Source organism: Centrocercus urophasianus, unplaced genomic scaffold, assembly GCF_019232065.1.
Source record: "Centrocercus urophasianus isolate 14NV4802_14NV808 unplaced genomic scaffold, USGS_Curo_1.0 seq_5, whole genome shotgun sequence".
Classification (NCBI taxonomy): Eukaryota; Metazoa; Chordata; class Aves; order Galliformes; family Phasianidae; genus Centrocercus; species Centrocercus urophasianus.
This window is the reverse complement of record NW_024885088.1, coordinates 3,602,105-3,629,420: the sequence shown is the minus strand read 5'-3', so window position 1 is coordinate 3,629,420 and position 27,316 is coordinate 3,602,105. Positions and strand designations below refer to the sequence as shown.

General features: G+C 46.2%; 1 protein-coding gene across 7 annotated transcripts in view; it reads right to left on the bottom strand.

The window, feature by feature from the left end:
• PPFIBP1 (PPFIA binding protein 1) overlaps nt 1-25,127 on the bottom strand; it is a 103,785-nt gene extending 78,658 nt beyond the window's left edge. For 6 of the 7 annotated variants that reach the window (XM_042834946.1, XM_042834949.1, XM_042834948.1 and 3 more), the window contains exons 1-2: nt 25,031-25,127; nt 679-754 (exon numbers count right to left, since the gene is read on the bottom strand). The gene's annotated coding sequence lies outside the window, so the exon portion shown is untranslated. The remainder of the gene's footprint in view (nt 1-678; nt 755-25,030) is intronic. The other variant, XM_042834947.1, reaches the window with a different exon arrangement.
• Between the last annotated feature and the right edge of the window lie 2,189 nt (nt 25,128-27,316).

Sequence of the window (27,316 nt, the reverse complement as noted above, 5' to 3'; positions counted from 1 at the left end):
GCGCTACTTGGATCAAATCAGTCTAGACCAAATGCAAAATGCCACACCTTGAAGTCTACTAAACTGGGCTATTTCCAACATCTAATGCAACAGATAGTCTATTCTGTCAAGAGTGGTTTTCACATAAACTTAAACTTGCCCCAGTGATCTGAAAGCCCTGGGCAGTTTCTCTACATGTTGCCACAGACCTGTCGAGTTAGATTAACTGCAGACACACAGCACTGCCACACCACAGAGGCGTGACAAGTGCAGCGAGGCCCATCCTGAAGCACTGGCACCATTTTTTGAGTCCACAGTGTGCCACAAGAATGGCTCCAGCGGTCATTTCCTTTTTATCTCCTGGATCACCAAAATATACTCAATTATACTGCCACAGTCCGTATGCTAACTCCTAAGCCTCTGTCTTTAAAATGCAGAAAGCCTCCCTCAACCTGAACAGCAGTTCAGAATGCATAAGGGATGGCTACCTTTTCAAAGACGTCAAATAAAAGGGGTTTCACACAAGCAGACGCAGCATGATGTTCATCTACAGCTCCTGCAGGAAGCTGTAATGCACTGTAATTTTACCAATGTTTGAACTAAAAGCCTAAAGGAGCTGTTGTGTAAGGTATCAAGCAAAAACCAGAGGATATGTTGACATCAATGGCGAGGAGTAAGCTGTTGGCTTAGGTTACTCACCCAGGGGAGCAACCTCAAGGCTGATATCCGCTGTTACGCTTGAGCCAATTCCACTGATCCATATAAGCTTCCGACACTGGAAAGAGAGAAAGAAGGAATTTAATTAATTGCTACAAAGTCTGAGGAGGCTTAAAGTGAAATCTTTTAAAAGTTTATGATGAAGTGACGTGGGATACAGGAAGCACAGCGGATGACGTACGTAACAGCATTTAAAAAAACAACAACAACAAAAAATGTGCCAAGAGATTAAAGGATGACAGTTGATGTACAAATAAGAAATGAGCTTACTTATTCCTAACAATTCCCAGCAACATCCTTGCTCAGTAATTTCTGCATTAAGTGGCCAGGTTTGTGCCTGCCTCCCCCTCCCAGCAGATCACAACTACACAACACAAAGCACGGAAGGCGAATGACAACTTGAAACGACTCCTTCTTACTACTGTGACCTGCAGAACTGCCAGCCCAGCGCCCCACGGAACGAAACCACCAGAGCTCTGAGTGTGAAGAGAAGCCAGTGAAGGTCAGAGCAGAACAGGGCACTGAAACAATCCTACAGCTCTTTCCCATCATCACAGATGATAGTCCCATCTAAAGATTTTGGTCAAAATAAATGCTATTTGGTGCAGGAAGCTTGACAAAATTTTTCTGGTATAAAGTTCTGCATGAACTTCAGAAATGCTGGGGGAAGTCTGGGAATAAAACTCGGGAAAGGTTAAAGAATTCCAAGCCTAGGCAATTACACAAGCCTCCATCAAGATATAAAAATCTAACTCCCATATGAGTGCTCAGTTGAAATACATCCGATAGGACTGAAACAACGAGGAATGCTGCTGAAAGGTATTGTGCATCACTCTGCAGGAAGGTCAGTAACCTTCTAGTTACGATCTCGGTGTACCACTGGCATGCTGCCCTGGCAGGCTGAGACACTGCTCATGGAACAACAGTTGTGCCAAGAGCAAGAGCAGATACTGGCAAGCTGAGAGAAGCTCAGACAAGCAAGCAACATCATCAGAATGCAAACACTTGACTCAGAAATATTAAGGGCTAAAGAAACAGACTATCTAGTTGATCTGAGACAACAAACACTGATTGCAAATATCCAGAAAGTGTGAGCTAAAACAGAGAGAATTCAGCTGACTTACGGCATGTGGTAATAGGACACAAAAACAAAAATGCAATCTCAGGTCTAAATAATAAAAATGTAAAATAGATTGTCTTGGAGCATACAAAGGATGTTGAAGGGAGGTTGTGGAGAGATAGGATTCGGTCTCCTCTCCCATGTAATTAGAGATAGGACTAGAAGGAACAGCCTCAAGTTGTGCCAGGGGAGATTCAGGCTGGACATGAGGAAACACGTTTCTCCAAGAGTGGTCAGGCACTGGAATGGGCTGCTCAGGGACGTGGTGGAGTCACTGACCCTGGAGGTGTTCAAGGGATGTTTAGACATCGTGTTGAGGGACATGGTTTAGTGGGAAATACTGGTGGGTAGGTAGACAGGTTGGACTGGATGATCTTGGAGGTCTTTTCCTACCTTCGTCATTCTATGATTCTAAATGGCTCACTGCTTCTCAGAACAGTTCTTTCTTTTTTAAAACAGACTGGGAAAAACACCAGGAAAAAAACCCAACGTACACAGACCATGAAGGACAGAGATATATAAGTCTCTGCTAGAAGACTGTCACAGGACCAAGGTTTCAGGCTATTGCAACAGAATAATTATGCCCTGTGCAACACAGGAAGAAAAAAAACATCTGTCAGATGGAAAAAGAGACAAAACATGGTAGGCGGGGAAAGAAAAATATTTGAGGTTTCTATAAAGGGTACTGCAGAACGTCATGTAGAAGCTTACAAAGCTAGAGAAAAAAGTTATATTAATGGTGTTATTGCAAGTCTGGTTAAAGTAATACCATGCACAGAAACTAAACATCTATCATTAAATGGAGCTTCTCCTCTTCACTCCCAATGTTCAGCTCCAGCTAAGTCACTCGAGGCTCACAGTTGTGAAGGACCTTTGGGATTCTCAGGCTGCAAGGACCCAAAAGGAGCAGTAGAGTAGAAGGGAAAGACCCAATCTCTTCCATCACAGAAGGGTTCTGAAGTACAAGTGAGCCCCAGACATGTCTCAGCCCAAAGCTCCCTCACTCTTCTGCCAGTTCTCCCTCCCTTCAATTTTGGGCTCATCTGCTCTTCCCAGCCTGGAGTGCTGGCTTCAAGGCTTCAGCAGCTCATCCTGATCCTCATGACCACGACTATTTTGGTAAATCAAAGATGCTCTTTGTTCTTGTGGTTTGTCAGAAAGTTTTAGTCATTTCCTCCTGAGCAGAGTCAGATCTACACAGACCCAGCCCACACCTCTAGCAAGCAGCATAGGCACTGGCTACCTAATGAGAAAGGGAAAACCAGGCAAACCTTTCTCAGAAGTGAATTAACCACCTTATAAACTACATGGATAACTGTTCCAGAAGGATTCAGTTTGCTTCTAAATCTACTAGGAAAAGTGACTGACACAATACCATTTGTAGCTTCCCTAATTTTGCAGCCTAGATTCAAATATCAGTTCTCCCAGGCAGAGTTCACTACAAGTTCAGCATGAAAAACAACCGCCGAGAAAAGCCCATACATAATCAAGAGCTGATTTTTAGGAGCACCATTTACTAACTGCAGGACGAGGCACAACAGGTGAAACAAAAGGCCATCAGACGCTCATGTAGAGACCAGTGCAAAATATAGCTGCCCTGGAGGAACTTTGCAATATCGCCAAGAAGAGACAGTATTGCAAGACAAACGTAAACAAAGGCAAAACAAAAGACAGGCACAAAACACTACATTTTTCTGTCCTTATCAAACTGTAATCTCTTAACCAGGAAGAAAACACAAATCGTAACCCTGCAATCTTCCATGTTCCACAGCAATGTTTTACCTTGCCAATCAAAGGTTTTCTCCAACAGCTACACATTTCTTTTTTGAATTATGGAAACAAAACTGCATGCAATTACTTGCTGTTTGGATTTGAAAGAGACACAACCCAATTCTTGAATACATGAAATATTCAGAAGTTGCAATGTATTTAGTGCTACTGCTTTTCCCTTAGTACATGGCCCTGATTCCTTTTTTTGTACCTACTGGAGCTGTGGTTCAGGAATGTTCTTCGAGGAATCCAATCCAGTGCACTGCAAGGAAATAATCTGATTTCCTTCTGCTCTTTGCTAGATATAAATAAAGATCAGTTTTCCCTAAACATTTCTGACTGAGAAAAGAAGGGCTTTGAGCTACAAGATCTGAAAGAACATCACTCTTCTACTCAAAATGCCTCTGTGACGTGGGACCCAAGCAATCACAGCACAATTCAAATTACTCTTCCTTCCCACACACTTGCTTCATGTCTGGGTGTTTGTGTATAAATTAAAAAGCCACTATGACATCCTTCCTACATTTTAAGGAAAACCATGTGACATCTTCTGCAGGCAGCAGAACTCAAGGCAGCTTGCATTTCATTACTTCCCACCACCCCCTCACACCCCAAAGCACTTCATGAGCTGAACTTCCTACACGCGGAAGCCTGAATTGAACACAGAGACCAGCCTTGCTCAGGACAACAAGGCTTTGTGCCTGCTGGCTGCTTGGACCACTTGAGGATGTATGTGGTCAACACGATGTAGCAACTTAAGTTATCTGGGCTACAGCCAGGGCTCTCTCAGCATCAAGAAATCAGACAAACAAAGCACACAGGGGGGATGGATTTGACATCAGCCAGGCCACACAGCTCATCATGAAGCAGGGGACAGTGTAAAACAAGGTGGCTAAAGTTTCACAGATAGGGAGCATTCCTTAAATCCACTGGGGATATTCAAACTTTCAGCCCTTCAACGAGAGAGGGCATCATTTGTAATATGCTGCACTCCCAACCTGAAGCAGCACAGCGGCTTCTTCGGGAAACCTCTGACAGCAGCTGAGGCTTCCCCAGTTGTAAGCAGCTCTGTACACATCCTAACCTCTTGGCCCTTCAGAGTGAGGTTGAGAAAGTTTCCGATTTCTCACTTGGATCTCTCCAGTGAGCCAGCCCTCTTTGCAGCAAGCCTGCCACAAGAGGTGCCAAGAAGCAGCCTCCTTGGCCCATCCTGTCTTACACACACACCTCTGGGCAAGAAAGCTCAACTGAGTGCTCTGCTTCCTTCAGTCTGCAAGGAGAGCCTGACCATCCAGATGCAGCCAGGACACCTTCATGAGAGCCCAGAGGCACGTGCAGCAGCTTGGCCAAGCTGTAGCTCCACTTGGGCTCACAAAGCAGCCAGCAGCTCCTGTGCAGGCATAGCTCCTTCTTGTCCAGACCTGCATGAAAGCTTCTGCAGCCTGATTCTTTGGCTTCCAACAGACCTGAATACATTACAAGTTACTTCTGCAGAACTTTCAGATTTCCCTATAGTAATACTTAGCTTACACTGAGTATAAACGCTTACACTGAGAAGATTCTTTCTTGAGGAGCATGTTTGGTTCTTGTGAACTCTGTCATTACTTCATGCCAACAGACCATTTTTCCTTTTTTTTCTCTTTAATGAATGAATCAATGTTACTATGCATAACTTGTCTCAAAACTTTATGAAGAAATATTAACAAATATATTAATTAATTTCTTAGGAAGTCACCAGTGCAAGATACTTGCATCCAGTCACCTTGCCTTGGTAAGGTGGATGGGGGATCTGAAGTCACGTAGCAAAACAATGAAGAAACACAGTTTGAATGATTTGGGAACCCACTGATTTTCCAGGGGTTAGTCATTGATGCACTCTGTTCAGCCTGGAGAAGGGGACACTGTGGGGAGACCTCATCACAGCCTACAGCTTCCTCATGAGCAGAAGCAGAGGGGCAGGAGCTTCTGGTGACCAGCAACAGAACCTGAAGGATGACACAAGGTTCTGACAGGGTAGGTTTGGGGTTGGATACTGGGAAGGGGTTCTTTAGCAAGGGGGTGGTTAGGCACTGGAATGGGCTCCCCAGGGAAGCAGTCACAGCACTGAGCTTGCTAGAGTTCATTAAGTGTCTGGACAACGCTCTCAGATGCATGGTCTGATTTTTGGGTGGTCCTCTGTGGAGCCAGGAGTTGGACTTGATGATCCTTATGGGTCTCTTCCAACTTCAAATATTCTATGATTTTATGTCTTTTACTTTGGAACACTTACGGTATAATTTTTTGTAAAAGGCCTTTTAGGAAAGGCTAGTTTGAATCTGAAATAATTACTGCTACAGCTTGAATAATTCCACCCTCGTTTGTATACATCACCTATTCACACCAAGTATCATCTATCAACACCCAATCTCTCTCACATTTAAATCATCCTGTCCCTGCATTTCTCAGCTGCTGCAGATCACATAACTGATCTCTTATTAACAGTGGGACAGATGAGCCGCACTTAAACAAAACATACAAAAGCAGTTATTTCAGCTCTTTATTTTTGGTTTCTAGAAGGCTGTACATCTTTTGATGCACACATAAACACACAGCATCCACATTAACAACCCAGTCCGGTTTTGGCTATTACTGCACCCACAGCTGAAACCTGAAGCTGTACTTGTCCAATCTGCAAGAGCCAGCTATGGGCTGAAAAACAAAGCTTCCATCCAGACCTGAGTTTTTGGCCCAGACAGAAACTCAAAATGAATACTAAGGGACCTGAGCAAACTGACCACATGGTTAACCCCAGTGCCCCAAGCAGCTGATACATCATGCAACAACATCTCCTATCACCAAATGGTGAATCTAAACAACAAACACAAATGCCACTGACTCAACATACCAGCATTAAAGGACATGTAACACAGCCAGTTGGCACAGCAAATTAACACTTTCTGGGATCATAATAAATAATATTTATAATCTTCTGAGTCAAAGGAGAATATCAGATAGATAATTTAAGAAAGTGCCTGCAAGAAACAGTACAAATAATGAAATTACAACTGCAGAAGGTTTAAACAACACCTTTAAACTCTTTTAAGTTAGTGATTTGAAGTGGAAATAGACATGATCTAGGCAAGGAAGAATTTTAAGACTATGACTAATTTTGTATTAATCACTGACTGAGTCAATCTGTGAACGGAGCCCCACACCGCACAGTTTCTGTCAGCTCTTGGCTTGAATTCCGCAAGTCAAAGCAAGGCTGCGGCCTGTGAAAACAGAAGCCCATCGGGGGGGATATGGAAATAGCTGAAAGACATGGGAGATTACTTTATGAACTTCACTGAAGATCCCACGCGCACAGCGCCTGTCTTATGGAAGTGTTGTGATAAGCAGTCTGTGCAATCAGAAATGAGATAATTCAATTTTCCACAGGACGAATTTAATACCAACAAAAGCTGCTTGCCAGGATTCTGTCTCTTTTGTAGTTCTGTCGAGTTTGCTAGCAGAAAGGTGACCAAAGTCACCCACCTCGTAAACCACACGGTAAGCAGGCGCACGCTGCCATCTCCAGATCCCTGCCTCTGAGGTGACACCGGCTGCCCACTGTGTCTCAGGTGGCCCTGGTGCTGGAGGCCAAAAGGCCGCAGCAGCTTTCCTAGAGACAATTACTTTTTTTTTTTTTTTTAAGGGTAAAATAATGGCAACGGGATGTAACACCACTATCACTAAACTAACGCAGATTATCAAAGGGATTTCATCTCACGCAGACACCGGTTTGGGTTTATTCTTCTACAAAGGCAAGAGCCAGGAAAAGCTTCCACATGCCTCCAGGTTGGAAGCTTATGGGACAGCTTCAGCCTTGGCTCACTCAAAGTATTTCTATAAGAAATAAGCACAAAACACTCCCCTGACAGAAAGGGATCTGGGCTCACATGCAGGGTTTGCAGTAACATTTTCCAGAAAGATGCCTGTCCTTCAATTACCCTCACCTGTTCCAGGCATCCTGCACTCTGAAGACTAAAGATACTTCGCCATTCCTGGATGGAACTTAAGTAGCTCCAACACCACAAACTTCTGAAACCCTGTTCATGAGGCATGTATACACAAGCTCTAGGTTTCCAAAGCCAAGATGTGAGGCAGAAGCTATACGAACAGCAAAAAACCAAAGCACTTACCAACAAAAAGAACAAAACTATTTTTTTTTTTTTTTTGTCATTGTTGCCTTTGCTGTCAAAAAGATGCAGTCAAGATTTGAGGAAAAAAACCCTAAAAATTAAGATAATGATAACTAGATGCTTTGCTGGCTACAGAAGCAAGTTTCATACATTTACTTTGCTATTTCTCTATACAGACATGTCAGTTGTTTCAGCCCTTTTAAGCTGTTAATATATACGCAAACAGGATTCAGATTATGTGCTTCCATATGCACTGCCAATAATCCTCAGAATGTTATTTCTACTAATCACATTGTTCCACACAATATTAAAGCACATGATTGTAGAATAAAACCCTCACCACATATTTTTGGCTTGGAATCTTAAGGGAATTGAATGTATATGTTAGTGTTGCTCGTAAGCCCTCACCCTGTTAAACATTCGAGTCAGTAGTCACTTTTGACCGTGTTTGGTAGAAGAAAAAGAGATCTAGATGTCACGCTCCCACATGTTCGGGAGACATTAACATGTAGGTAGGTAGAGTACAAGCATGCAAAGCAACCTCACATAATGCTAAACTCTACTGCAGAAGCTCAGCAGTGCCTGGCTTTGCTAATCCCAGTGTCTGGCCTGCCAGCATAAGGACAGGGCAGGTCTAAGTAACCCTAATCCTAACCCGGCTTATTATTATCCCTGATTCAGAAGCAGGGGAAACTGAGGGCCAGCAGCAGCCACTCTCAGAGGTGCCCCGGGGCAGGTATGGAAGCACTCTGCAAGGCCAGTCAGGAATAGGAACCCAGGCACATTCCATCAGTACTGGCAAACCAGGTTGGCCCAGACCCTCTCTGTACCTGGCAGAGCATAGCATAAGCAGAGGTTTTATTTGCATTCATTTCTACAAACATTTCTGTAATGTGAAAGCAGAATGCCAATACCTCCTCCCCACTAATACTACCAAGCCTCTCAAGTCAAGGTTGATTTTATCATAATCAATCTATTAGAGCACTTCATTTAAGGAGCAAGTAAGAATGATGCCACTGGCAATTACAATGTGTTATCCTCAGAGGAAAAACTTCATCAGCTATTGGACTCTCTCCTTCCTTAGAGAGGTCAGTGTTTTGCAACAACAGAACAACTATTTTTCACCCAGGGAAAATACCCAGGAAGCACTGACCAAACTGACCAGGAACAAAAACACCAATGAAGTGGTGCCTGTACTGACTGGGGAGGGAAAAAGACGAGTTCCACCATTTAGTTATCATGTTTGGAGGAAAAGTAGCCTGTAATTAAATCAGGAAGAATAAGAACATACTTTCAAGAGAAGATTTTTAAAACCCGTTTGATCATGCCCAAGAAACAGATGGCTGTATGTTCCTTTTTGAACAAGAACACATTTTCAAGAGACAGAAAAGTTGCTGGCAGAGCAAAAGACTTCGGGGATAAGCAACAAGATGAAAAATAGTTCTTCCCTTCTCCGTTACCACATCAAGCCCAGAATGATTACACCCTCTCCACGGTATTAATATGCAAACCTTCCTTGGGATGATAGCCCACACGTCAGCGTGCATTTTATCCCTGCACGCATACTGGAGCTGCACATAACCAGAACCAGGAGAGTTGGACAGCCACAGCAGCCTTAGCTGCTTTGCAGTAAATGCCCCAGGTGAAACAAGAGCAACATGCATCCTTACAGCAGTGTGAAAAAGGCAGTGATCCTGTCACCGGATCTGTCCTGCGATGAGATGATCTCTCTTCAGCTGTGATAGTCTGGCTCCTTTTATTAATAGCTGTGTGCTGGCACCTAAAGCTCAGCCTCCGTGTCAAGTACTGCAGTGTGTCAGAGAAAGATAACACAAAGTTTATGGCATCAAGCTAAGAAACACAGGGGCTGGGAACAAGACAGAGCTTGAGCATGGACACAAAAGCATCCAACAAGCATGACAAGCCCTAAACCCCCAATGAAAAACACATCAGCTGACTGGGAACATCTGACCCTCAAAAGCAGCTACCTTCACCCCTGATCTCGGCCCTATTATCTTTCCCACTTCACCCACAGTATTTTCACCCTGAGTAGATAAATGCTTCATATTTAGTTGGTTAGTCACCAACATGCAATACCACCTTTTAAGATGCATCCTCTTCGATCAACAGGCTGAGATCACCTACAGCAAGCTGAAATTAGCCAGACAGCTCACTGCAGCTCCTACCAGGCTCATTAAACTACTGCAATTATTACGTACTTGATGGTAATGCAGCCCCTACAAAGCACTTCCCTTCCCCCCTGCATCACTGATTGTTACTCATGAGGGCACTTACTATAATTTTTATAAAGAATTTCTCGCGTAGTCTAATTTGCAGAATAGCAATCACTCTTCTTTTCCCCTTTTTACACTCTTCTTTTTCCCCTAAACAGCAAATAACAATAGTTATTTGCTGTTTATTCCATGGCCCTCCTTCCCCAAAATTTCTTTCAGATGTTCTTTACGAAGCCAGATACATTGGGTTGCTAGAAAAGAAGGTATCATGGAAACACAATGTTTCAAGGCAGTTTGAGTGGAAAAGAAGAGTAATTGAGGAGACTCTACATCCCTAAATTTGCCTGGCGTTTCTTGCCAAAAGAAATCCACAAACTTAATGGCATGAAGCTGTGACAGGGGAAGTTTGGTTGGATATAAGGAAAAGGATCTTCCCTGAGAGGGTGGTCAGACACTGGCATAGGCTCCCCTGTGGTTGTCTGGACAACGCCCTCAGTCTTATGGTCTGATTTATGGCGGTTTTTTTGTGAAGCCTGGAGTTGGTCTCAATGATCCTTGTGGGCTCCTTCCAACTTGGGACATTCTATAATTCTGTGATTTCTTCCTTAAATAAAGCAAGGAAAGACAGCCTACATAAAGAACTCCTTCTCTACACTAAGACTGTGGTCCTGTGCATGCAACCCACACTTTAATGGCCAGTCTCAAAGTAGCTTTTTCAGCTTTTTATTAGACACTAGATGTTCTGGGTGCCAGAAAGGTCACTACAGAAATAATCACTGTCCTACAGTGGCTACCACTCCCTAGAAGGCAGGCTAAAATAGAGATATAGATTGGCATTCAGCCTTCCATAAAGTACCCATGATGGACTGCTTAGCTCGTGGCTGAGCCCTTCTCCTTGCTGAGCCCTCAGATGTTGTGTCTGCTCTCACCAAGAAGGGAAACCCTCTTGCTGGCTTTCAGCACCTCAATACATGCAAACCTCTTTGCTCTACCTGCTTAAAACCAATTCAGCCCAAGCAAAGGAACAGACTACAGTTCCAAACTCCTACCCACAAAAAATAGTGCTATTTGACATAAAAGGGAGAAGAAAACTGTTAATAGTAGGACAATTCAGACAGCATTTGCAAAAATCCCATTACACACTTCTATGCTTCCAGGTTTCCAAACAGCCTTTCCACGGCGCAGTGAGTTTTGTATTATTACTAGCTAGGCACAGAGAAACTTAATTGCGCCGTATTAACAACTCAGCATTTGATTTCCTATCCAAGGGTCCTACTACTTTTAATTAAAATAGTACATTGCAGGGTTGTTAAGCCTATGCAAATCCCACACTGTGAAGTCAGCGCTAATAAATGCGCAGGTAATCTTAGAACTTCCATGCAAGGTCTGTGATACAGTTAAAAATAAGCTTTGTTAGTACAGAAAGAAAAATACATGAAGGCACAAGAAATGCTTTTGAAGGCTAAGCTTTGCCAAACCCAACCTCAGAGTCTTATTATAGGGTCCGTGAGCCACTATGCGTCTCCCCAGCTCCCTGCTTAAGCAGGGCACTTTACCACCACGTGCTCCATCGGATTTGCTGCAGGTTGAGGATTTCATCCGAGATTTCCTCTGTGGCAATCATACAACACAAAGAGCTGAAACAAGGTAACACCTCATTTGAGGCCTAAATGAAGTTCAGCAAAGTCAAGAAAGGGAGAGAGAACAGATCACTGTGGTCTGCTAACAGCAAGCATTTTCTTTGTCTAAATATAAAGGAGACAGTTTTGAATTTTGACAGGGTTGTAGCACTGACTTAATGGAACAAACACCCATTTGCTTGAGCCAACACTGAGTTAGCCCCAGAATTTTGACTGTAATACTTGCATATCATCAGAGCACACGAGAGGGTGCTTGTAGGGCTAAACCAATTTTCAATGTTTCATTAGGTTCTTTCATGTCAGACAGACTTTTTTTTTTTTTTTACAGAAGGAGTTGTGAAAACACAGTCTAGTTGTGAACTCCAAGGGAAGATGATCCTGACACGCAAGGTAACCATTGATCCAACGGCCAGAGCTGTTTGCTTTCCTGAGCAGCTATAATTATCCCCGAAATTGTTTGAAGGGGCAGGGTGGGGCAGAGGAGGGCCAGCAGGCCAGTGGGATGGCCGAAGAAGCAAAAGGGCTGCATGACCACCCCCCAGAGCCTCGTGAAGGCCCAGGCTGGGATCCATCCCTCTTCACTCCTGTTCCCACTTACCTGGAGGGGAGGAAATTGGGCAAGAGCAGGCTGAGCTCCAGATGTGCACAGCTGGCACCTATGGGGTAGAACTGCTCAGGGTCAGGTGCAGGGAGCTCTGTCACATCCCCTCGCCAGCTGTCCTGCGTCACTCAGCCTACACACAACAGGGATGATGGTTGGATGAGTGGCCACGCAAACAAGCTTAGAGCTCCATGTAGCATTATGGCTGCAGCCACAGGGAACTGATTTTGGCTCAGCACAGGGCTTTCTGGATAGCAGAGCCAGGGAAGTGACAAATAAAAGGCCTCAAGCCCATACAGTTTATCTCACTGGTCCTCCCGGTAGCCATTTCATTACATCAGTCTTTTCTTAACGAAGAAAGGTCAAGCTATAATTTTCTTTACTTTAAATTTATTGTTTCCCTCCAACTAAGGGTATTTTTAATCCAGGAAAAAAGCAAAAGGAGATTTATTAGTTCAACAGACACTGAAGCAAACTCATTTCAGAAAAAAAAGAAGCCATTGTTTTCCTGGTCTTTTTAAGGAGGGGGAAGATAGAAAACAAGCAGCCAAGATTGTTAGCAGACAGAAGACAAAGAAATAAAGCAAAAAGAGCCTTTATTCCCAAGAGCTCCTTTTAAACAACAAGGAAGAACCAAGCAACATAGTGGTACTTCCTGTGACCCGTAACATTAAGCTTGGCAAAATGAGGTCACCCCATTGGAACTGCTTGTGCCACCCTCACTGTGTGAGCAGAGTGCTGAACCCAAAGGGGCTCAGATCAGCAGGGGGGCACGCAGAGCAGGGTCTCGCTTGTGGGCAGTGTACAGAAAAGTCCTGGAAAGGTGCTCACCCAAACATTCATCCATAAGGGAACTGAGTAACTGCTTCCCACAGGACAAATGCAGAGCAAAGCCTGGGGCAGGGACAAGCGACAGGAAAGCTCTTCCACAGCACAGGGCTAAACGAGCGCTAACTAGACAATGTACACACACCACCCCTGCTCCCAGCTTCACTCATGCTGGGTATATTTAACAGTGGTATTACTCTCTGGTGAATTCAATCCATGATTAACCACACCGTATTGTCATGCCCTTGCTATAAAAAGTGTTTGGAAGCAATACAAGCAGCTATACCCACAATACATTTTATAATACACACAGCCTGAGGAGCACCACTTGATGTATTATTGATAGGCAGCCACTTCTGAAACGAGACAGACTTTGAGGAAGAAAACAGCACAACAAATACATAAAACTGCTGCAGGACTTAGATAAACAGACTAATTAGCAGAGAGCTTGCATACATTGAAAAACTTAACTGAAGCAGTGCCCCTAGCTTGACCTCCCATCTGCATCTCTAATTGGAATATGGCTCTTTAATTTGTGTTAGAAGGAGACGGAGGCAACAGCTCAACTAAGAGCATTCCAGGGACACGAAAGGGGCAGGCAGCACTGGGGTATCCTTAAGTCCTGCAAGTTTGCCCCAGTGTTCTCCCAAAAATGGGCACAGGTGGGAAGGAACAACAACCGCATATCCTGTGGACAAATTCAGAAAGCAACTAAGCCTTTTTAATTATGAATATATACAGTTACACTTGCCTAAGGCAAGCAGGCATTATGTCCTGAATCAGGATCCCTCAACTCTGAACCCAGGCAGGAAGCCCAAATAATGGTCTTTATGCTCACAAAATCACCACTGAATCTTGATGGCTCACAAGCAATATGGCTTTAATCTCATTTAAAAGATGATGAAAAGTAATGTCACCCCCCCAAAAATATTTTTCTCCATTCTTCTTTTGACTGTTTTCCATAATTCAGCTCCCCACTAACAAGGCTATTTCTTTAAAATAGACCAGTTTTATAGGATTGCGTTCTGGTGTGTATTGTTATGCATTCTCCCTGCTCACTATGCCATTGGAAGCCTTTGAGTATTGCACATACATACACAAGGAAACTGTACTTCTACTCAGATTAAGCATCTCCAGTGCTTCTTTCCAATATCTAAGCTTGTGTCTTATGCAGGAAATTGAACTAACACATGGCATCTTTCAATTTCCTAAGAGCTCTTCAACAATTGAATTTGCAAAACAACAGACCAGCACTCTGAACTACAGTAGGTGGTTTACAGAGTGTTTGAAGGCAAGCTCTTGTTCAAATGCCTGTCCAGAAATCCAACACTACTGTTTACTATTCCCAGCCACACAGTCAATGAACAGAACACAACCACAAGAGCACAGCTGAGAGCCACTCCCCCTCTGCTCAAAGTCACAGTTGATTCTCAGTCTTCAAGCCTGCTTGTCCCTTGGTACAAGCTCACACAATCCAGCTAAGCTGCAGCCAGCACAGCCTTGTGAAGGCAAGCTAATAGTGATCAGCCTTACTCTGTTGTCTGAAAATGAAGCCAGCCCTTGGCCACCAGAGGTCCCAGCCCCTCTTGCCTTACTAACCTTATGACGGCAATGCCAAGCGTGACAGCCCCAGCTCTGCCTCCTCAAAAACACACTGCTTTCACTCAGCACTTGTACATGGCAAGGGCTCTGCACAGCACGCCATCAGAAAGATGCATCAAGCAAAACTTTGGGGACAACTCCTTTTGCTGCCAAGTCCATGGCTTCAGACTATTTTTAGGAAGTTGTCATTGTAGAAGCCAAAATAACACCTCTCCCTCTGTATGCACACAGCTGGACATGAATCACTGCCTGCAGTGCAGCATCTGCATCCACCTCATACATGAGTTACAATAGGAAGGAAGCCCTGAGAGGCAGCCTCCTCTCTGGAAATGCACCACAAGTAGTTAACATGCTCATATGCTGAGCAAGCAGTGAAAGGGAGGAGGGACCCCGCCGGTACATGGGACAGAGTTGGCACGTTCCTTCCTCGCCTTCAGCAGCATTTCCTCTGTCCTTTATTCCTAAGAAGCATGCTTGAAAAGCCAACATGTGATTCCCACTGTGCAACACAGAATTGCTCCTTTTCTCAACTATGGGTGTGGGATCACAGCTGCCCTCAGCCTGCACAGCCTCACAGACAGGCTGCATGCTTGTTTCCCTCCACCAGACTGTCGTACTCCCCTGCTGATGTGCAGTTCGAAACCATACTGTGGCAGTGCAGGGTGACCTGGATCCCATCCAGGGGAAATCCTGCTGGCCGCTGAGGCTGTCCTTCCTGCTGGATGCTCCTCCACACCTTTACCCAACTGCTGGCCAACAGGCTCAGGACCACAGGCAGCCCCGGAAAGCTCCCTCAGCAGCACACCTCTCTTCTTGCACCAGGTCTTCACTGCCAGCTCGGCCACTGTCAAGTACAAGAATAAAGCACACCCATACAGATGATAAGCAAGCTCCCACCAGGCAGGCTAACCAGCTCCAGGATGGCCTGCGGCATGCAACCTGGCCTCTCCCCGTGCTGCAGGGAGGAGCACACGAGCCCACAACCACAACCTCATGCTGAGCAGGTCTGTGCTATGTTTTGCTACCTTACTTCATATCTCAGACACCACTCCACCTCCCAGCATCCACAGTCCTCCTCCTAAACCCATCCAAGGAGCTTTGCTTCTTGCAAACACCCACACAGTGAACTCGGAGCTCTGGCTCGTCTCAGAGCTTCGTGAAGTTGAACAGGCACAGCCAACTGTTGGAGGAGGATTGGCTTCACATACTTCATAGTCTTAAAGCTATGCAACATGTTGAATCTCCTGCTTACTGTAGAAGGCGTAACATAATTTCATTGGGATTAATCTCACGTATGGCTTCTATCAGGTTCCGCAGAACCTCTGGCTGCCCTCACACTTCTGTGTAAACACAGGCGAGATGCAGGCAGGAACCTGCACAGATGAGAGACGAAGCCCTTGCCTCAGGGCCCTATCGTGCAAGCTAGACAGGAAGGGTTAAAGGAAGAACTCCGAGCTGACCAGAGCGGGATCTCCTCCTTGATTTCAAGAGCAGCAAATAGGGCCAGGGACACTGGCACAGTGTTGTTAGCATGCAAGGGAGAGAGAAAGGCAGCCAACAGGGTAAGCATGTCCAGTACAAAAGTGGAAGGGCCTCCTTTGCTGTTTTTAATCAAGCATTAGTCTGAGCGACTGCTTCAGTCTCGGTCCCCTGGCAGTACCAGGTGTTACAAGGGTATAGGATACTTCCTCACTTTTCAGGGTAAGGCATGGCAGGACTCCACTGCATGCGACAATGAGGCCAGGCCTGAATCCCTACAGCCATAAAAAATGGCATAGTACATTTTGTACGAAGAGGAATTAACTGCAATATCACGGTCAAATTCCAGTTTAGCAGCAGCAGTTCAGCTGGAAGCACTGTCCTAAACAAGCGGGTATCCAATCCTCAGCTATTGCCACACGCTGCAACTTCCCTCCCTGTCCAGTCCCTCCCCTCCCAAAGAGGTACTGCAATAAATCAGCGTATCGAGGCAAGTCCCTACAGAAACATTATCTTGTTCCAACTTCTTCTGCACTTACAGATGCCTGACAGTACAATTAGCCCTGCCTAACCACGGCAGACCCAGCTCTGCAGCCTGTTATTTTTGTGCCATGCCCTGAAGTTGGAGCAGAGCAGCACGCAGAACAACGGCGCGCACAGTGCGACCTCACATATACTTTGACAGCTGCATTTTCCTACCAGTGCTGTATTTCACTGGGAGCAAAGTGACTTTCCAGGACAGAGCAGGACAGGGACGTCACTTGCTTTTTCTTCACCAAACAAAACGGGCCCAGGCATTTGTTGCCAGAACATGAACAAATGTTCACCGTGACTCCCGCTCACCGTATCTCGGTGGTATTTTCACCAATGAATGAATAAATTATCATTACATCAAAGGCAAGGTTTCCAGCTGGAAATTATTTACTTTCCCCTCAATCGCGGCAGCTCTGGCAAGCTCACCCAAGATACAGATTATGTACAAATCAGCCAGCAAGTGCTCGCATGCTGGGAGCTGTTCAAACAGGAATAATTCAATCTTTTTGTAGCCTTACCCTAGCTAATTTGCCACAAGCTGTCTCTTTTCAGATGCTACACGGAACACGAAAGGAGGAGGAAAAACTGGATTAAGCTGGAGCACTTACAATCAGCTCATCTACCAGGAGTTCAGGTCAGTTAGTTTTCTATTTAAAACAGATTGTTTTTCAGTCTCGCAAGATTAAAAGAACAGCAATTTATTGCAGTAATCAAATGCTGGACAAGCGTGCAACAACGACTTAACTAATGCAAACGATTTTCAGTCTGCATGCAAAGAACATAAGAGATAATTGGAGGGCACTCTCTTCCATTTGCATTTTGCAAGTACTTTTTAGGTAGCCATGGAGACATTACTGCCACCTTCTTCTTTCTGTCATAACTAGACAGCTATTGATTTGTTTGTAAAAATCCCTTGGAAGAGCAGGGAAAGAAGAAGGAGCTTCCCACGAGGACTGAGAGCAGGAAGCTGAAGGAGGTTCAGAAGGATTTCTGATGGAGACAGCAGCACAGAAGCCTTGAGCTCCAGGCACTGCGCCAGTATGTCGGCCAAGCAAGGTAGCAAACATTCACCGCTATGCAACATGTGGGCAGAAGAGGGACAGCCTGCCAGCCAGGTCCAGAAGGAATAACACCTGCAGCTCTGTCTGCCACCATCCCATGGAAAGGGAGGTAATTTCCAAGGCCTGTTGTTGTTCTGTTCCGACACAAAGCTCTCTAGAGATGCTGTGAGACTTTATCCTGGCAACATCTTCTGCACTTCGCTCTCCTTTCCAACAGTAGCTCTAAGAGCCTGCTGTAAGCAGAGTAAACCCTGTCCTTTAGAGGTCAAAAGGACATTGATATCCAAAAGAACCCCAAGGGAAACGCCGTTTGCCATTCTGACATCAAACTATTCTGCATACGTGGATTTAAGACCGCATGTTGTGACACGCAATTCCAAAACCCAAGCAACCAAGCTGGAAAACACTGTGTCACACAGATAAGGACAGGCAAGTAATTATGGATTCAGGTCCCATTCAGAATCTCTCAATAATGAGAACGACATATCAGGCTCGAAACAGATTTTTCCCTTTGGATAAAACAGAGAGGAAAAGCCTTTTCAGCCAAAATATTTTTCTTAAATTCACCTTAGACCCAGTTACAACAATGGAGCCTGAACCTGCAGGATTATCTTTCCCACCAAGTAGCAGGAAGTTTACCAGCACCACCCTGAAAACAAATCACAATGCTCTTATCTCTGTGTTGCATTTTAAGCCTCACAGCTGTCCCACCAAAAGGATGCTCTCAGGCAATGCTGCAAATGGAGGGATAGCCAGCACAACAAGCTGCTGCAGAAGCATCTGCACCCATGAGGGATCTGCTACTGCTCCTTGCACATGCCTGTGGTGTCCAAATTCCTAGCCTGAGGATGCTCCCGAAGCCATGTTTCTGTATCAGCATGGGCACAGTTGCACCAGTCCAGACTACATGGTGGGAGGGACACCAGTATGAATTAGGAGAAGTCCAAGAGGACACTTCTGGTTAGGACCTGTTAATGACAAGTTTCACACCCAAAAGAAGGTCAGATGAGTGTAAGCCACTGCATGCTCTTTTTGGAAAGGAAAAAACCACAAACAGAAAAAAATGTTCTACCTAAGACAAGAAAATCTCCTTTGTTGAAATAAGAAAAACAGGTTCTCAGATCCACACTTAGCCAAGAAACATAAATATGCAATTCTGAACCTTGCCCTGATGTTTCCTTTAGAAACATAGCAAATTAAAAGTGCTGTCATAAGTCAAATGAGCTTTGGTTAAGAGAGAGAGGGAAAAGAAAAAAAAAAGGGTGAATGGACAAGCCTTTTCAGGTCTCTGCTCTGAAGCAAAACCAACTTCCCACAGTTAAGAGTAAAGAAATAACCTCCAACTAATGCTGTTCTGGAAGCAGGACTTGAGGCACTACAAGGCTAGCTCCTAAACCCATCAGGAGGTATCCAGCTCCCCTGTGCCTTTCCTGGGGTTCAACTGCTCAACATATCCACCTCTGCTAATGCTTACATACACTTGGGAGAGAAAACACCAAGTCAAGACGTCAGGATAAACACCTACGCAGAATTCCTGGATTATTCTAGGTCCTCTGAATCCATGTTGCACCTGGGTGTAGCAATCCCAGATACGTTTACGGACTTGTAGCCCTTACCATGAGCCAGCAGTGTGGGTAGACAGGGACAATATAAGAGGAATGGTTTTAAACTAAAAGAAGGGTAAGTTAGATTAGATGTCAGGGGATGTTTTTCGTTGAGAGAGTGGTGAGGAACTAAACAGACTGCCTGGAGAGAATGTGGATACTCCACCCTGGAGATGTTTAAGACCAGGTTGGACGGGGCCCTGAGCAGCCTGATCCAGCACTTGATCTAGCAGTTGGCAGCCCTGCTCTTGGCAGAAGGGCTGGAACTAGAGGGTATTCGAGGTCCCTTCCAACCCAAGCCATTCTATGATTCTTTGAATGACTTAAGTTCCAAGCAGATTCTGCTCTAGTCAAGAGCTGTTTTGCAGAAAGCTGCTCAATGGCACACAGTAGTCAAAGCACACCGAGTAAACTCTGCACATCCAGCGAGAACATCTGCCCAACTGCTGGGTGTGCGTGGAGCACTCCAGTGGGTGCCCAGGGAAACAGGCAGCTAGCAGCAAACCACAAGCCACAGAAACTACCGTGATGAACAGAACACAGTCTGTGAGCCATGGCTTGGACTCTCCAAATGCAAACAGGATCAATTCTCCGCAGCATCTTTCTGCTCCAGAGAAGCCAGCCTTGAAGTATCTGCTGAGTTCTGCTTCAAGAGGTGAATGCCAACACAACGGGTTCTGATTCACTTACTAAACTATTCTTCTTGGAAAAAAAAATACATAGTAATTTTTAAGAACCTTCTTTCTGCATTTCACAACTTACTATGAAATGTCTTAGTATTCTCAGTGTGCTGGATAGCCCCTCAGCCTTGTCACAAATGTCCAATCAAGTAACCAAGAGAGAACTGGGTTCACAGAGCATGCCTACCACATTGAGCACATGGACAGCCACATGCACAGCTGTCATGGGATAAAAGGCATCGCCCTTCCTCATACTAAAAAACAGATCCCTCTGTTATTCAGTAAGTGCACATGTGCTCCTGATTCTGTCCTTCATGCAGAGAAACAATTTGACAGTGAAAGGAATGGGGGTGTGCAGGGGGGGGGGGGATGTTTGGCAGTTTGCTCTTTTTCACCACATTAAAGCTATTTTTCTGTTACCAACTGAACTTCACATATGTTGCATCTCCCTTCAATACCATTTGTCCTAGGAACTATTTGGGGCTGTATTCTACCTTCATATTTAAAATGCATGCTATACTTTCTCCCTAGAGTTTCGCTTCAGAATTCATCACCTTGAGAAAAGGCATTTAAGTCTGTATCGTTATCATGATTTCCTCTTACATTGCTGTAGCTGTTACAAAGCAAGAAAATAAAGCTGCTCTCCCAAATCTGCCACATTTGGAGCGATGAGAAAGCTCTGAAAATCTGATAACCGCTGCCATAAATCAGCACATTTTAAATCATCCTGAGATGTACTTAGATGGCTGCCTTTGACAACGCAAAGATTCTCCAGTTTAGAGTTCAGATGCTGCAACAGTTGGCTCGATTCTCTGGCGTGAGCTCTCTACTACCATCAAAGAAAAAGTCCTTACTTAAAGATGTGAGTCTACACTAACTTCAGGGTCAGCATGCTTGATCTCAGAACCCTTTGCTCACAAATAGCATTCAGTGGGATACACTATTCATTCAAACTTTGCAACGCTGTATCACACAGCCAGAGCCCCTCCACTTCTCTTCCCGCCTCCTCTGCAGCAGATGAAGATGGCAGATGAAGCACAGGGAGAAGATTATAGCTACAGCCAATGTCAAGTTCTGTACCTAAGTGTGTTTCCACTGAGGGAAGAAATCATCTCTTCTTCTTAATTGGTTTATCTTGGTCTTCTTACAGAAATAGAAGCAGAGCAGTGGGAAAAAGCACAAAGATTTAACACACCACATTTTCTTCAAGTATAACAGAAGACAGGAACAAAACACTCTGGAAGCTAAAGATATCAGGAAATCATACATGCCCACAGAAAGGGCAACACAAACTGTGGGGAAGCAACAGCAAACCCAGTGCGATGACTGAATTACTAAGAGAAACTTCCAACCTTTACATAGAAGTGAAGTACAATCTAGGCAGCAGTGTCAGAAAAATGACAGTGCCAGAAAAATGAAAGGCCAAGATGGACCAAACCATACATCAATGTGTGAAAAAGAGAGAATGGATGCATCCTTCCCTGCACCTCGCAGCATGTTCATCTCTGAACACCCTTGCTGGAGTCTTCAGAGCAAGGAAAAACCCACTGAGATAGGTGTTAGGACTTAACATAACCAACAGCTGAATGAAATTAAAGATGCAACAGCTGTGGAAGACAACCCTGTGGCAAGAGAAACACTGTTACCCAAAAAGACCAGGCTTGAATACTGGACAAGATGCTGACTTCTCATAAACTGGGCAGATGTGATCTCTCAGAAGGAACATGCAGCCTTTCCTAGCACAGGCTGCAATGAGTGCTGTTTATAAATCAGCCACCTCCAAAGAGCTACCTGAATAGTGACACCCACCAATTCCTGAGGCAGTGATTAAATGGCAGCGGTGAACCTTCCAACAACAATCTTCGTTTTCCTACCATGACACAGGGCAGGCTGATGTCCTTATCCGACTGAAACCAGAACATTCAGTGCGAATGCAAAGATTGGTGAAGGAGAAAAAGACACGGTATTTCTGCTAAGGAGACACTGCAGAACACCAGCTCAGCTCTGGGCACGCAAACAAAGTGACCACAGGGCAGGACAGGGTGTGAATTTATAGCACACGTTCAATAAACGTTAAGTGACCGCCTGGGTACAGACACCAGCAGTAAACACAAGGCGAGGCAATGTAGTTTACCTCTCTTGGACTGCACCCAAGAGTACAGTTGCTAATGAGATGACTAATGGGATCTCACAATTACAGTTGTGGGGGAGTCAGGGGCACTGCTCAGCCTGAGTGCAGAAAGGCATTAAGCGGTTTTATTATTAAGGTACTAAGTGCTTTTATTTATTCTTAACATGCGGTTGTATGCAGATGCTATACAAGAGGAGTGAACACAACAAAACCTGCCTGACCCTTCCAAAAAAACTACTGCATTTTTCAAGGCTATGGATGTAGTGAGGCCAAACAAAAATGGGCCAGAACATGTCCGCACAGCTTTAAAGAGGTAACAACACTGGAGTTTTGCTTTGAGGGCAGAAAATAACAAAGGTACAGACACTAAAGGGAAGAAGCCACCTTGGGTATACCCACCATGGCCATTTCTGAGCCAAGGCACCTTGGATCTTGCCAAAACGCCCATAGATTCAGCAGTGGAATGGGGGCTTTCCTCAATTGTTCCACGAGGAATTTCCAGGATACTCCATTCTCTCCCTAAATCCTGGCAAATATTTGGCCTATTTCTTTCTCTAGTAAGAACTATTTCTAGGAAGAACTAGCAGACACCCCCCTCCCCCCCCCCCCCCCCCTTTCCAGCCCCCACCACAGGAGTCAAGGGAATGTTTTGACCATCACACCGGAGCCATGACTCAGGCACCTCCTGGAGCTCCCTCACCTTCACAGAGACCTAACATGAAGCACAACAAAAATAAGTTGGGTTTGCAGAACTCAGGCAGGTTTAGAGCAGCGCTATCTTGCTAGCCCCCAGTAAGCCAAAGGTACATTTTGATGCCATCACTCACTGTTAAGAAAGTGACTAAGCTTTCTGTCCTCTTACTTCAGGGAGAGAACTTTTTGCTCACTGAAACCACCTTGATTTCTTGATGTGGTAAAAGATGAAAACACCACAGAAGCCCCACTTGTGCAAATATAAGACACAAAGCCTTCTGCAGAATGCTGGGTCTGCACGTCAGCACACACGTCTTCACACCATCCTGACCTATCTGGTAAGCAGAAAGCAGTGGTCCTGATGGGACCAGGATGGTAGTATCACAGCAGAACAAGACCATCTCCCAGAGTGTCTGTAATTCCAGGAACACCAATTGCTGCAAAAAAGGTCTCCCACAACACCTCTGCAGGCCTTTTCATCAGGACCACATCACTTCCCGCAATGTGTTTTACACTGCAGCAGGCAGCACAGGCCACAGCAGAAAGAGGATTCAGGAAAAGACGACAACACTCAGAGCCTTCTGCCTCACGTGACACCCGACCTCAAGGCACTCCACCCTGAATGGAAGCAGAAACGTTACTCACTAATTTTTCCACCACACAAGATACGTACACGCAGGACAGAGCAACTCAAATGCTCTTCAGATGAACTGCTAAACCCAGAACTCGCCAAGAAAGCACTTGAATCTGGCCCTGTGTGTTCTGTCTGGCGCCCTCGCCATTGTCTTACTTTGGAAGGCTATCGTGGCAGCAGAGCACCTACCACTGCCTAGCTCACAGGCAGCGTGCCTCAAAACAAGCAGTGCTGCCGTAGAGAAAGACAGCTCCTAGAGGCCCAGCTCTGCTGCCAGGCAAACACGTGCAACTCCTTCGTGGAGGAGAACAGCAGCAACTTTGTACTCCAGGCACAGCAGCAGCGATCTTAATGCACGAGCCATGTGGCACGCAGTGACTGTCACCCATTTGCCAAACGATCCCCCTGCTGCTAGGAGCTGATCTACATCATACAGCTTTTTAAGAAATTGTGCTAAACCTTATCACTAAAACTCTGCCGGGATGGCTTCCACCCAAACTGTGCAGTGCTGCGGCTCCTTGCTTCCTACTGACACAGGGAATCCAAGAGACTGAAACACCAGCTGCGTTTGGAGCTGAGACCTCACACAGACTTCAGCTCACCTGGTTTGTGGGATGCCTCTGCCACCCATGCACACTGCTTCCATGAGATCCATACTTGGGTTTTTATGGCAATTATAAACCACTTTTGTCTTTCACAAACGTAAATCTGAAGCGATGGCCGCTATCTTTAATAGGAGCAATAAATCTGGGTTTTGCACACCGGAACCTCTTGCTGTCAGACACACTCCATCACGGAAGCACAAAGAACAGTCTCGCTTCGGGTGACCCATTTTTGCTGCTTCATTTTTGGAATACGTGCACCCACACTGCTCAGTCGTGCTGCCATTTCAATCCACACCACACTTGTACGTTCTGCTGTCGTACCTGGGCTGACACAGTACAGCCCCCGACAGCCGCAGAGCGGGCCGAACCCGCGTCCCAAGCACAGCTTCAGCCGCGCTGCCCCTGCCCAGGAGCGCACACGCGTGGTGCCGCACCGAAGCGGAGCACTAACAGCACAGCTCACTTCTCCCCCCTGGAAGCAGCTACAAAGCACCTTTTCACTACCACGGCTGCACCCAGCCAGGGCGTGAGCCAGCACGGCTATTTCGGCCCGTACCAGTGGCAAACCTAAAAGAAACAGACCTAAAAGAAATCATTACAGGATGCCGGAACCCCAGGCCTTACATCGAAACGCACTTGCCCGCTCGGGACACAACTCCCGGTCGAAGTTCCCCACCACCTGTAGCCGCAGCGCCTCGCAGAGAGGAACGCAGCCCCGCACACCTCCCCGCCAGGCGCAGAGTAACTCTCACCAGCTCACCGCACAGCCTGCCCCGCCGTCCCCTTCCCGCCGGATGCAGCGGAGCACGCTGGGCTCGGCCCGGATCATCCGGGCTGGAGGAACCCGCGCTCCTCCGCCCCAGGCGGGCCCCACGCCTCCCCGGGGCAAGGGTGCGCGGCGAGGCCCCCCCCCCGCGGGGCCAGACCCCCTCCCTCCGCCCGCCCGGTGCCCCCTTACCCACGTCCAAACCCCGGCAGGCTCTCGCGGGGCGCCCCTTTCTCCACCTCCGCCAGCTCCGGGCGGCCTCCGGCCCGCCCCGCCCGCACCCCGGCTGGCACACGGCGGCCGGGACCCAGCGGGGCCGCCCCGCGCCGGGCGCTCGCCTCATTCCCCGCCCCGGGGCCGGGCCTCCCCGACGGGGCGGGCGGCAGCTCCAGGCAGAGCCGAAGCCGATTGGGTCCGACGGCGGTCACTCAGCCGGCGGAGGCGGGAGGGGAGGAGGGGGCGGTGGTGCCGGTGTCCCTCCCGCCGCCTTCGCGCCTCGGGACGGGCTGGGCGGCCGGCCCTCGGCCGAGCGTTGGACCGTGGAGTTGAGCTGCCGCGGTGAGAAACGCACAACTAGGCGTTTGGGATGGCATCGGTTGTGGAGAAGGGCTGGGCATGGCCAGCTGCGCTTGGGGCTCGGTTGTCCCCGAACCGCGTTATTCTGCTTGTCCCGTGCCCTCCTCCCGGAGCTGGATTGTGCGAACGCTGGGTTTGATGTTTTTGTATGTGGAAAAAGTGATTTGGTTTGCTTCGCTTCTGACCGTAACTTCTTAAAGTGATTTTTTTTTTTTTTTCCATTCAAAACTGTGTGGAAAGCAAACATTCTGGGTTCTCAGCAAAACATGGAGTCTACCGCTTGCTGTTCAAGCACAGTGTGCACAGGGAGAAGCTGATCCAAAAACCTTCCTGTATCGGGTTACCCATCTGTGGATAGGGCACAGAGCTCCACACATCACTGATTGAACAGGCTGCAAGAAAAGGAGTAAATGCAGCTGTGCAATCCTAATCCCTCTCCTTCCCTGCTGTCCTTTAGCTCTTCCATCTCAATGCTTTGGTGGCCAACTGCAAGTTTCAACCCCATGACATCCATTTCTGCCATTGTTTTTTGCTCATTTTCTTGAGTCTTCATTTAATCCATCAAGGCTGGCACTGCTCTGCATCTTACTGTTGGCTTCAAACACAAGGCTCCCTGTCCTGCTCTCTGTCCATTTCCCATCTCAGGGCAGACTGGAGCTGGACTTGCATCATAACAAACTCCTGAAACAGCTTTCAATCCCAACTGGAGCCCCACATTCAGCAGTCTTTGCTTTCTGAGTCAACTGTTCAGTTCTGTTAATTCCTTTTTCATTTTTATTAATCCTTTAATTCAGAAAGTGAAGATTCTTCTTACAGCATCTGGCTCAGAAGGGCTTTGTTAGGACAGTGCATGAGTGAGATTCATCTGAAAGAAACTGAGTGGACAGAGCTTTCAAACAGCCATCAGTCCGAGAAAATACCTTTGCGTTACAGAAAATACCTGTGCAAGTTGAGGCAAATCTCTGATAAGGTTTTCTGGCTTGCTTATCTCTCATCTCCCAGAATAGCTTAGTCCTTGTTGCCTCAGGCTGCTTTGCAAGGAAAAGCTGATTTTCTATACCTTTGTGAAAACACGTGAGACGTCCCTCTTGTGAGGGTCATGGGACATGATGACAAATTGGAGCGTTTCTCTGCATTTTTCACTGCCTAAGGAGGTGAGGGAAAGATCTTTCCCCTCTTTGCAGTCGTAACACTTACAGATAAGTAAGTGGTGGTAAGCCCAGTATTTCAAGAGCAGCTGGAGGCATTTTGAAGGCACATCAAACACTGTCTTACACTGACTTCTGCAGGTAGTGTTTGGAGTGTTTGGTATATTCACAGTGCTGTACGACACAGGACCTGGGTTTGCATGTCAGCTCCTCCAGCTCCTATCATCACTCTATCTCCTCATCATGTTAGAATCATGGACTAGAATCATAGGATCAATAAAGCCGGAAAAGACCACTAAGATCTTCTAGTCCAACCATCAGCCCGTCCCACTAGGCTGTGTTCCACAGTGCCACATCCTTGCTGCCAGCCCCTCCTTTGCATTCGCCTTAAGTGACCAGGAGCTTCCCCATTCTGTTCATCTTAACTAGTAGAAAAATGACTGTTTTCTTTCACAGTGTTATTTTTTTCAGCTGGATTAGGCTCCCAGGACTGCTGGTGCAAAGCAGCATGTAAAGGACCAGGGCAGGGCTGTGCTGTCCACTCTCAGCAACTCTGAGAGCAGATTAAACCCGCTGCAAAACATGTTACCAGCACTCTTATTAACTCTGTGCTGTATCTTCTCCATGTTTTTGCCTCAGCTTCACTCCTGAATGATAAGAATATTGTTTAAAACAGTTTTTAATGTGATTATACTTAGCACCCTCTCACAGGCATCACTATCACACTTTGCACAGTTTAAGTGACCCACACTGG